The sequence below is a fragment of the Hevea brasiliensis genome, chromosome 15 (assembly GCF_030052815.1).
Source record: "Hevea brasiliensis isolate MT/VB/25A 57/8 chromosome 15, ASM3005281v1, whole genome shotgun sequence".
Classification (NCBI taxonomy): domain Eukaryota; kingdom Viridiplantae; phylum Streptophyta; class Magnoliopsida; order Malpighiales; family Euphorbiaceae; genus Hevea; species Hevea brasiliensis.
In genome coordinates, this window is record NC_079507.1 from 70252674 (window position 1) to 70266185 (window position 13512).

Sequence of the window (13512 nt, forward strand, 5' to 3'; positions counted from 1 at the left end):
CTTCTCTGTATATCAATTAAACTATTTAGTCTCATAATAATTCATTAATTTATTCTTATTTTGATCTCATATTAATTCAACAAAACCCAAATACAATTCTTTTATTTAGTTTCATTTTGATTCATTAATTTTTATTAACCTTTATTAAAAACTTATTATTAATTATTAGACATTAATTTTATTTATATGTAATCTTATTATATTTATAAATATAATACACATGTTATATTCAGTAAAGTATAATTAATTCAATATAATTAATTATGTAATATAGTATAATTGTCATTATATTTTTATTTTTAATTACAAATAAAAGTATAGATAGTATAATATAATGATAATTTTTTTTTTAATAATAAGTAAGTGACGATGGTAGTAGTGGTAGTGATAATGGTGACAAAGTAGGATTAACAATGATAATAATAATAGTATTCAAGTAATGATGGTAATGATAATATTAATAATAAATAAATAAAATAATTATGATTATATCTTTATATGTAATAATTATTATATTATTTTAATTATAATTAATTATATTGTAAAATTAATATTTTAATTAAATATACAATAATTACAATTACATAACAACTTGTTGACCCCACAAGCTCAAAGGAGCATAGATTTTGATGATACAAAAACTCAACTAGAATCAAACTAACATTGTTTTAAGTGTTGTGTATCTCAAAGCTTTTGAAGAAAGGATGACATTCTAAGGATAACACAGGACGAATCAAAGGAGATAAAAGAAGAAAAGGTTACCTTCCAATGCTGCATTGAAAATCAGAATTGAAGGTACATCTAGTATAGAAATTAGTTTTAATTTCTAGAATTGGTTGTGAAAAGAATTGAGGAGTAAAAGTCAATGATCCTTATTTTCAATCCCTCAAATGATTTTTCTTTTAAACATCATTATTATTGGCCTAAAAAGTATTTGACTATGATTTGGTGTAAAGTTTTATAGTTTTGAAAGTTATGCAGAAAAAGTTTTCCTGGTATGCTAACTGGTTTGCTACTTATTTTAGTATGCTAACTGGTTTGCTATTTTCTCAAGTACGCTAACTGTTTCAACTCTGCACAACATCGCAGAAAACGACAAAATAACGGCTATTTTCTTGAAATTCGTATCTGTAACGTTCAAATGAGTTCTGCAACAGTAAAAAACGTTCCAAAGCTATAAATACACCTTCCTTTGGCCATTTTGCACTTAATGAAAGTCCCTCTACTGTTCAAAATCATAAAAGCTTTCATTCAAAGTGCTCAAAGTGATTTATTGCTCATCATTGGCTTATTTACTCAACTCTTCTTTATAGTTTCTGTTGTATTGGGTGAGAGTGAGTTTTAAACACATTATTATCATTTGTGAGAGGTCATTCAAGCACCTATTGAAGCTTGGTTGTGAAAAGTGTTTGGGATAACACTTGATAGAAGTGTGAAGCTACTTGTAAAAGCTTTGTTGAGAAGATTTGTAAAGGGCTTTGTCTCTTGCCTTGAAAAGAGAAGAATAGTGGAGTGAAGACTCAAAGTGGGATCTTTGAGAGAGTGGATGTAGGCTAGTTAAAGCCGAACCACTATAAAAATTCCAGTGTTCATTTTCTAAACACTTGCTTTTTTCATTTTTGCAATTTTGCTTTATGATTGATATACTTTTTCTGAAATGAAAATTGATATCATATCTTTGTTGATCTTCTTCTTGTTGAGAAAATTAGTTTACTGCTAAATCTGCTTTTACTGCTAAATCTGCTGATATCTGATTTAATCTGCATGTTGTTTGATTTGCTGTCAGTTAGAATATTTGGTATCTTGCTCTGGTTCTTTGTGTTAAAAACGTATTGATTCTTGATATATTTCTTGAATGCTAATATAGTGCATTATATCAAGATTATCGATTGCATATAGCTTAACCTTGAGTCAACTTGTCAATAGAGCTATATTATTCATTTTTCACATTAGTTAATTTAGTTGAACCTAGCTGCAATTTTCAAAGGTTTTGAGCAAGAACCGAAAATTGTTTTTAAAGTCCAATTCACCCCCCTCTTGGACATATTTTGGGACATCAATTTGTTATCAGAGCTTGTCTCTCTTGCTTGAGGATTAAACCCCTTAGAGTGATCCACACACATGGCTAGTTCATCTAGAAATTCTGCTGGTATACCTGCCCCCTTAGCTGAAGGATATTCCATCACTAGACCACCACTTTTTAATGGCACAAATTACTCCTTTTGGAAAACTAGAATGAGAAACTTTATACAATCTGTTGACATTGATGCTTGGAGAATAGTTAAAGATGGTCCTTATATTCCTTATAAAACCAGTGAAGGAACTGTACAAATTCCTAAAGCAGAAGTTGAATTTGATGATAATGATTGGAAGAAATTTTCTACAAATGCCAAGGCTATTAACATTCTTCATTGTGCTCTTGATATTAATGAGTATAATCGTGTTTCAGGATGTCAAACTGCAAAAGAGATATGGGACAAACTATAAGTCACATATGAAGGAACTGATGTGGTAAAAGAGTCAAAGGCAAACCTCCTCATCCGTGATTATGAATTATTTGAGATGAAACACAGTGAAACTATTCTGAAATGAGTACAGTTCTGGACCTTGTAAATCTACTTAAAGCTCTTGGAAAGAAATTTGAAGAACAAGAACTTGTAAAGAAAATTCTGAGGTCTCTTCCAAAGACGTGGGAAGCAAAAACTACTGTTATTCAAGACACCAAAGATTTCAGAAAATACACATATGATGAGCTGATTGGTTCTCTCATTGCACATGAGATGATTTATAAGAAAGATGAGAATGAAGGTGATCAAAAGAAAAAGAAAGGGATAACTTTCATATCCGAAAAAGTAGATGAGAAAAAGAAAAATGTTGCTCTTAAAGCTAATTCAAGTGATGATTCAAGTGCTTCAAGTGATGATGATGAAGATATGGCTATGATAGTCAAAAGATTCAAAAGAGCATTTAGAAAAGGTGGAAGCAAATACAAGAAGTTCACAAAGAAATATGCTCCAAAGACTCCAAATCATTCAAGTGAAATAGTTTGTTATGAGTGTAACAAACCAGGCCACATTAAGCCAAAATGTCCTACATTGAAGAAGAAAAACAAGTTCAGAAAGGACAAAAGCAAAAAGGCAATGGCAGCAACTTGGAGTGATAGTGACTCTTCATCAAATGATGAAACAAGTGACAAAGAGGCTGCAAATACTTGCATGATGGCAATTGAAGAAAAAGGTGAAAGCTCACACATCGAAGATAGTGAAAATGAGGTAAATCTTGAACTTTCTAATGTTGATGAATTAGAACTTGCATTTGTGAAGACATATGATAAATATAGAACTTTTAAAAAGAAATGCAAAATTTTAGTTCATGAAAATTGTGCTTTAAGATCAGAAAATATTTCATTGAGTATGGTTTCAAAGGAAAATGAATTTTATAAATCTCAAATGAAATTATTTAAGGAAGTTAATGATGAGGTTCAAAAATCAAAAGAAGTGTGTGAACAACTTCTTGAGAAAAACAGAATTCTTGAAGAAAAAGTTGAATCTTTGATAAGAGATTAATCTAAATTTACAAAAGGAAAAGAAACACTTGATATACTTCTTGGGAATCAAAGATTTACAAATGAAAAATCTGGAATTGGATATGATGGATTTATGAAGTATGGAAAATACAAACAATTTTTTGTTAAAGCTACATCCTTTTCTCAACCAAGTATTACATGCTTTTATTGCAATCACAATGGTCATATGATTAATGCTTGTCCTATTAGTAAAGGAACCTTTAAGGCAAAGAAAGTATGGGTACCCAAAGGAACCCTACCTAATGTTACTAACATCCAAGGACCCAAAGTTGCTTGGGTACCTAAGAACAGTTAATTGATTTCAGGTCTGCCTAAGGAGTATGCTGGAAACAGAACATTGGTACATTGATAGTGGCTGCTCTAGGCACATGACAGGAAATAAAGGCAAGTTTTCCTCTCTTACTTTGAAAGAAGAAGGTTATGTGAAATTTGGTGATAAAAGCAAAGCTAAAATTGTTGGATGTGGAACTATTGGTAAAAATCATTGCATTGAGAATGTTGCATTAGTTCAAGGATTAAAGTATAATCTTCTAAGTGTTAGTCAATTGTGTGACAATGGTTTTAAAGTCATTTTTACTTCTTCACATTGTGAGATTCATGGAAATAATGTTATGTTTGCTAGTGCTAGAATAGATAATATTTACTTACTTGATTTAACAAGTCTTGAAGAAAATTGTGAAACATGTTTTATGACATCAGATGATAGTGCATGGTTATGGCATAGAAAATTAGGACATGCTAGCATGAGTACACTTGCTAAACTTTCTAGAAAGAACCTTGTTAGAGGACTTCCAAAGCTAAGATTTGAAAAAGAATTTCAATGCAAAGCTTGTGCACTTGGTAAGCATACAAAATCATCTTTTAAATAAAAAAATGTTGTAACTATGTCTAGACCATTGGAATTATTACATCTTGATCTTTTTGGTCCAATCACACCTAGAAGTCTAGGAGGCAAGGCATATGCATTTGTAATTGTTGATGATTTTTCAAGATTTACATGGACTTTCTTTCTTGCTCATAAAGATGAAACCTTTGATATATTTGAAGCTTTTTGCAAAAGAACTCAAAATGAAAAAGGATATTGCATTACATCTTTGAGGAGTGATCATGGAAAAGAATTTGAAAATAATTTGTTTGAAAATTTCTGCTCTCAAAATGGTATTTATCATACATTTTCAGCTCCTAGAACTCCACAACAAAATGGAGTTGTTGAAAGGAAAAATAGATCTTTGCAAGAAATGGCAAGAACAATCTTTGAATGAAAGCAGTTTACCAAAATATTTAGGCGAAGTGTAAATATAACATGCTACATTTTGAACAAAGTGTCCATTAGAGCTATTTTAAAGAAAACTCCTTATGAACTTTGGAAAGGAAGAAAACCCAATATTGCATATTTTCATGTCTTTGGTTGCAAATGTTACATTTTGAATAACAAAGACAGCAATCTCAAGAAATTTGATGCTAAATCTTGTGAAGGAATATTTTTAGGCTATTCAACAAATAGCAAAGCATATAGGATCTTCAATACAAAAACATTGACCATGGAAGAATCAATGCATATACTTTTTGATGATGCTAACATTTCCTTGCAAAGGAAAGATTCTTGTGATGATGAAATTGAGCAGATTCTGAATTCAAAGAAGTCGAATAATGATGAGCTTGAATCAAAAGAACAAGTGGAGGATGATCAAAATGACAAAGAAGAAGAACTCCCTTGCTCCACAAATATTGAAATTCAAGATGACTCCCAACCAAATGTGGAAGAACTACAAATTGAGGAACCTCAACATCAAGATATTCCACAAGAATGGAGGTACCATAGAAATCATTCCAAAGATGACATTCTTGATAGTCCATCACAAAGAATGATGACAAGAGCTCAACTTAGAAGATATTTTAGTAATGTTGCTTTTGTTTCTCAATTTGAACCCAAAACATATGATGATGCTCAAAATGATGAAAATTGGCTTTTTGCTATGCAAGAGGAATTAAATCAGTTTGAAAGAAACAAAGTTTGGAAACTTGTTCCTAAACCTAAAAAGCATTACATTATTGGAACTAAATGGGTATTTAGGAATAAGATGGATGAAAAAGGACATGTAGTTAGAAATAAAGCTAGACTAGTAGCTCAAGGATACAACCAAGAGGAAGGTATTGATTTTGATGAAACCTTTGCTCCGGTTGCTAGAATTGAAGCTATTAGAATGTTGTGTGCATTTGCATGTTTTAAGAATTTCATGCTTTATCAAATGGATGTTAAAAGTGCATTTTTAAATGGATATATTGATGAAGAAGTTTATGTAGCTCAACCTCCTGGTTTTGAAGACCCTCACTTTCCAAATCATGTTTACAAGCTTACTAAAGCTCTCTATGGTTTAAAGTAAGCTCCTAGAGCATGGTATGAGAGACTTAGAAAATTTTTGCTTCAAAATGATTTTAAAAGAGGAAAAGTGGATACTACTCTTTTCATTAAGAAAATTGGAAAAGACATGCTTATTGTGCAAATTTATGTAGATGATATTATTTTTGGTGCCACTAACCATTCTCTTTGTAAGAAATTTTCCAACATGATGAAAAGTGAATTTGAAATGAGTATGATGGGTGAACTTACTTTCTTCCTTGGATTGCAAATTAAGCAAATGAAAGATGGAATTTTTATAAATCAGTCCAAGTATATAAAGGATATGCTAAAGAAGTTTAAAATGGAGGATATGAAGAGTATTGGAACTCCCATGAGCTCAACAATTAAATTGGAGAAAGATGAAAAAGGTAAAGAGGTAGATAACAAATTTTATAGAGGTATGATTGGTTCTTTACTCTACTTGACAGCATCTAGACCATATATTCATTTCAGTGTATGTTTATGTGTAAGATTTCAGTCATGTCCAAAAGAATCTCATCTTGTAGCAGTTAAGAGAATTTTTAAATACCTCATTGGCACTCACAATATTGGCTTGTGGTATCCAAAATGTGAATCATTTAATCTTATTGGTTATAGTGATTCAGATTTTACTGGTAGTAGATTGGACAGAAAAAGCACTTCTGGAACTTGTCAATTTTTAGGTCATGCATTAGTTTCATGGCACAGTAAAAAGCAAACTTCTGTTGCACTTTCTACTGCAGAAGCTGAATATATTGCAGCTGGAAGTTGTGTTGCACAGATTTTGTGGATGAAACAACAGCTTAAAGACTTTGAAATTAAATTTGATCACATTCCCATAAGATGTGACAATACTAGTGCTATAAACCTATCAAAAAATCCTGTTCAACACTCTAGAAGCAAGCATATTGAAATTAGACATCATTTTATTAGGGATCATGTTCAAAATGGTGATATTCAAATCGAATTTGTCCCTTCGGAAAAACAGCTTGCTGATATTTTTACAAAGCCACTTAGTGAAGAAATTTTCTGCAAAATAAGAAGAGAACTTGGTATGATTGATGCTTTTGATTAAGTTTTGATGCATTCTCATGTTTTTATATGAAAATGAAGTGATATATGTTGATTTGCAGTGTTGAAAATGCATTCTGATATTTTTGGTGCAATTTGAAAAATTCTGGATCATATCAGATATGAACAGTAATCTGCAGAATTTGATCTCAGTGGCATACTAATCCGTTTGCTAATTTTCTTGTTTGCTAAATGCTTTACCACTGCTCCTACTTTTTCGTTGGCAAACTGGAAGTCAGGTCTGATTGCTCTAAAACTCTAAAATTATTTTTTTTCTCGAGCGCCTATTCTGCATGTTTAAAGCCCATATTACTTAAATACCCCTCTACTTAAAGTATTGCATCATTATGTATTTAAGGGCAAAATGGACTTTTAACACATTAATTTGCGCGGGATTCAATTTTTTTTCTGAACCATCAGTCTTCTCGCCGTCTCTCCTCTGCTACACGCTACCTATTCCCTGCAAAAACCTACAGTTGTGTCTTTTCAAGTTTTAAAATTCAAAACTTCATTTCTTTCCGTCGCTCCGTCTCCCAGAACCCGAACGGCTGCGTTTTTTCTTTCCACCTGCAAACCCATTTCGGTCGCACCCTTCCAAGCCATCGTCTCCCTTCATCATTCTTAAATATTTCTGAAACCTGTTGATAGTGAATCGATTAAATCGATTGTTTGCAGAAAGAAAATCCCCAAATTTTTTTCGTTTCCTTTATTTCTCTAAATCTGCCGAAAGAAATTATTTGCTGTTGAATATTTTTCTTTTGCCTGGATCGATTCGCACTCTCTGTTTCAGTATATCTCAGTCTTCACTGTCCTTACGGCCTATTTTGCTTCTGAGATTGGTTATGGCGCGAGACAAAGGAAAAGGGAAAGCCAAAATCCCCACAAATTCATCATCGGACTCAACTGACGCAAGTGTTCCTGCGTCACCTCCTCCACAAAAAGATGCTCCTCTGGTAATTGGCAAACCAAAAGAAACACCCAAGAAAAGAACCAGTGAGCCAGTTCTAGAAAAGGGAACCAAAAAGAAAAAGACTTCAAAAGCTCCAGTTGTACATATGGAGAGGGCTATTCATGAGCCAAGGTATATTCACTGGCCTGCTTTTATTGAAGTTTCTGTTCCTTTGCAATCCTTGTTTGAGTATCAAAAATGGGATAAACTGTGTTCTGACACTGAAGGAGTGTATGTGGATTTAGTGCAAGAATTCTATAAAAATTTGAGGGTTGATGATTCTAACAAAGATGAGTCTTTTAAGGTGAAAATGAAAGGGACAATTTATGAAGTGACAGTAGCTAGATTAGCTAAAGCCCTAGGAATTCCAAACAGTGGGAACAAAATCTGCTCCCACAAAGATGTTTTTGCTGTTGGTGGATTTAACAAAAGAGATTTTGAGGGTGAAGTGAAGGATAAAACTAGCATTACCCATGCTCATCAACACATCAAAATTCTTCATAGTTTTATCATTTATGTGTTGAATCCTAGAACTGGCAGTCCCAACTATTTGAGTACCCTTGACCTCTGCATAATTTGGCATATAGTGAACCAAATTGAGTTTAATCTTGCCTATTTTATGCTGAAGCAAATCATGAAATGGAAGCCACCTTACAAGCTACCCTATGCCCATCTTCTAAATGGTCTGTTTAGAGACTTTGGGATACCTTTGGAAACCGAGAAACTTAGGACCAATATGATCCCAATCACTAGTTTGCAAAAAGATGATGATGGTAGAAAGCTTAGATTTGAGCAAGGTGCTAGCTCCAAAGATAGTGCAAGTGGTACTTTCAATGTTGAAGGTATTTTGGAGGAAGTAAACAACTTGAGAGAATTTGTTGAAATGGAACTTGGAGAGCTACAGAAATTTAGAAGTTTTCAAACTGTTCTTATGAATGCTCTTGACTCTAAAGTTGATGGAACTTTGATGTTGATGTACAAGATTGTGGAAGAATTGTTTAAAATCAAAGTCCATTTGGGTATTTCAACCACTGAGGCTGGAGAAACCAGTAAGGCTGCTACTGGTTCTGTTCCTCAAACCGAGAAAGAAAAAGAAAAGGAGGAAGTGAAAGAAAAAGAGGAAGAAGAAGAAACAGAAGAGGAAGAGGAAGAAGAAAGTAAGAAGAGGAAGAGAAAGAAACAGAAGAAGAAGAAGAGAAAGAGGAAGAAAAGGAAGAAGAGGAAGAAGCTGAAGCAGAAAAAGATGAAGATGAATCTGATGATGAGAATGGTAATGGAGGCAGCAAAGAAGGTAGTGGGAAAGATATGAGTGACTCAGTCCGAGGCGTAACCCGAGACACACCGCCTCCTGCTCTCCGCAAAGGAAAGGGCAAAACAGCTCAACAAGAACAAAGACGCAAAGCAGAAGAGGAAAGCGGTAAACCCTCGCAAAAAGACTAAAGCGGCAAAAAGTCTGCGGTGAGTGCAGTACTACTGAGTTAGCAGCTGGGCCTATTGTTCCTTTGACACCCGGAACTGAATTGGCTGCTGCAATTCTTCAAACTTTGAGTGACAAACTTGTCAAGCCCAAAAACCTGAAAATGGGTGCTCCAAAACCAATCAGGAGAAGTTCCAGGCTGAAAGGATAAACTGAACTTTGATTGAATTTTGTCTAACGATGCATGCATTAGTTAGCTACTTTTGGTTTTTCCGAACTTTAAATTAGTCCGCTATATCGATTCCATTTTTTGTTGTTTATTCACTGCACTTAAACTGAATTTTGACTTATTCACACATTCATGATTTCTCCCATATTCTTTTGATGCTAACAAAAAGGGGGAGAAAAGTAATGAATGAGTAATCTTGTTGATATTACTTGTGGTTGATATAGTTTGTGATTACTCATGGTTGATATAGTTTGTGAATAGTATATTGTTGATATAACTTTATGGTGTGCATATTGTTGATATCACTTGTGAATGATATACAGTTTGTGATTAGTGTGTATATTGTGCATACTTAGTTAGTATCTTTAGTCACACTTGACTCCTTAAGAAAATGCTTATGAATATTTTATTGAAAGTATTAAGGGGGAGTTATTTGTGATTAATTGTTGATATAAGCACATACATAGGGGAAGTTATTCTCTCATATACATTCATACACATACTCACACTTATCAATATTTACATGGTGATTCAATTGAGTTTTGTCATCATCAAAAAGGGGGAGATTGTTGACCCCACAAGCTCAAAGGAGCATAGATTTTGATGATACCAAAACTCAACTAGAATCAAACTAACATTGTTTTAAGTGTTGTGTATCTCAAAGCTTTTGAAGAAAGGATGACATTCTAAGGATAACACAGGACGAATCAAATGAGATAAAAGAAGAAAAGGTTACCTTCCAAGGCTGCATTGAAAATCAGAATTGAAGGTACATCTAGTATAGAAATTAGTTTTAATTTCTAGAATTGGTTGTGAAAAGAATTGAGGAGTAAAAGTCAATGATCCTTATTTTCAATCCCTCAAATGATTTTTCTTTTAAACATCATTATTATTGGCCTAAAAAGTATTTGACTATGATTTGGTGTAAAGTTTTATAGTTTTGAAAGTTATGCAGAAAAAGTTTTCCTGGTATGCTAACTGGTTTGCTACTTATTTTAGTATGCTAACTGGTTTGCTATTTTCTCAAGTACGCTAACTGTTTCAACTCTGCACAACATCATAGAAAACGATAAAATAACGGCTATTTTCTTGGAATTCGTATCTGTAACGTTCAAATGAGTTCTGCAACGGTAAAAAACGTTCCAAAGCTATAAATACACCTTCCTTTGGCCATTTTGCACTTAATGAAAGTCCCTCTACTGTTCAAAATCATAAAAGCTTTCATTCAAAGTGCTCAAAGTGATTTATTGCTCATCATTGGCTTATTTACTCAACTCTTCTTTATAGTTTCTGTTGTATTGGGTGAGAGTGAGTTTTAAACACATTATTATCATTTGTGAGAGGTCATTCAAGCACCTATTGAAGCTTGGTTGTGAAAAGTGTTTGGGATAACACTTGGTAGAAGTGTGAAGCTACTTGTAAAAGCTTTGTTGAGAAGATTTGTAAAGGGCTTTGTCTCTTGCCTTGAAAAGAGAAGAATAGTGGAGTGAAGACTCAAAGTGGGATCTTTGAGAGAGTGGATGTAGGCTAGTTAAAGCCAGAACCACTATAAAAATTCAGTGTTCATTTTCTCAACCCTTGCTCTTTACATTTTTGCAATTTAGCTTTATGATTGATATACTTTTGCTGATATGAAAATTGATATCATATGCTGTTGATCTTGCTGCTGACTGAGAAAATTAGTTTACTGCTAAATCTGCTTTTACTGCTAAATCTGCTGATATCTGATTTAATCTGCATGTTGTTTGATCTGCTGTCAGTTAGAATATTTGGTATACTGCTCGTTCTTTGTGTTAAAAACGTATTCAGATTACTGATATATTTACTGAATGCTAATATAGTCTGTTATATCAGTATACTGATTGCATATAGCTTAACCTTGAGTCAACTTGTCAATAGAGCTATATTGTTCATTTTTCACATTAGTTAATTTAGTTGAACCTAGCTGCAATTTTCAAAGGTTTTGAGCAAGAACCGAAAATTGTTTTTAAAGTCTAATTCACCCCCCTCTTGGACATATTTTGGGACATCACAACTTTAATCACACCGTATCAAATATCATCTAAATTTTTTTTTCTTTTTTTTTTCTCCTTCCACTTGGAACACCTCTCAACCAAACCATTAACTTTCACTACTTGTTCTTCTTTTTTATAAATGCACCATTCAACCAACAAACATGTCTCATTCATTTTTTAAAATTTCAATGAAAATTTTGACGGATGGGAGTGATAATGATGTATTGAAATTAATTTTTACATTTTCTTAGTGACATACTTTTATGGGTAATATAAAACTTTTACAGTAAATATAGACTTAAAGTAAAATTTCTTGAAAGTAATGAAGTGTTTATTTTTTAATAATTTTTATAAAATTTTATTTTACAAAAATTATTACTTCATTATCATTCATATATATAATTATTATGAAAACTTTGTTGTCAACAGTATATTTTACTGTAAATAACTTTTAATTGATGATAGAATGTTATAATAATTGCTTAACTATTTTATGGTAATCATAATATTTTTATTAAATTAAAAATGCCTATAATTAAATAAAGTAATGAAAAATATATAATCAATAGATTTATGAAGGACTAATAGCAATAGATTTAATAATTCTGCCCCTAACTTAAAGTCCTAGATCTGCTACTAGCTTTAGTTAAAGAATGCATCTCGCTTGCTGCTGAGATCACCTCTGTTTCTTTCACTGTGCTTGTCGTTCTGCGAACACTGTAGCTCATCTCCATGCAAGGGCTATCCATTATATGCCAGATGCTAGAGAGTGGATTTTGTCTCCTTTTTCCTTCTATTGTTGTGCTTTGCCCCTTTGATCGTTCTTAATGTATGACAATTTCTGTCACGACCCAACCTATGGGCCGGACCGGCACTAGGACCTGGGCCAGCCTAAAGCCCCCGAGGCCCGTAGTAAGCCTAACTGTTCATTTACCCAATTCTAAGGCCCATTTGGGCCCAATTTCAAGAAACCAAACGGACAGAGTCCGGCATTAAAATGGACTTTCCAACGAGGAGTTTTCGACTCACCCGACCTGTAAACACAATAAATACTCAATTGGGGAGCTCAGCTCACCCTCCACATACTCATCAGCATAAAAATAAATGGGAGCTCAGCTCTGTAACACCCCAAAATTTTATTAATTATGAGTATTTTTGATATTTAAATTTTATTTAAATTTTAGGAATTTTTTTGAGATTTTTCGGATTTTAAAAATCGGGTTCGATTTTCCGAAAATATAAACTTTGATGATTTTTAAAAATTAATTTAAAGACCACGTGGCAAAACTAAAAATATATTTGGAGTCTGTATTTTTCTGAGTTTTAGAATTTTTGAATTTTGGACCTCGTTTTAAAATTCAAAATTTTGTATTTCGAATCGAGCAAAATCGAATCGGACCGGATCGGACGGTCGAATCGAACCGGCTCCCTTTCCTTTTTCTTCTCCGCGCGTCTCTCTTTTCTCTTTCTTTTCTCTCTCCTCCTTTCTCGGCCAAATCCGGCCGATCCGGCCACCGATTGGACCGGGTCTTGTGTCTAAAATCATCTACTCGGCGAGAGCTTTCCATAGACACCAAGAACGCCGAAATCCATCGAGCGGATTGTCCGATTTTTGCTCGGGAAGATTTTCGCCCATTTCGACTTTTGGGCTAGATTTGTGAATCCCACGAAAACCGAGGCTACCAGCGCTCCACTCGGCGAGAGCTCGGGATATTAATTTCAAAATTTTCCGACAACGTTTTTGGTGGGTCCCACGGAACCGCAGTGTTTTTCCGAGCATTAAATGAGCTTAGAAAATTCTGAAAAATTTATGTACTAACCCCCGTGTTATGGGCTTCGTGTAGGTATTCTCAATTCGCGGAAAT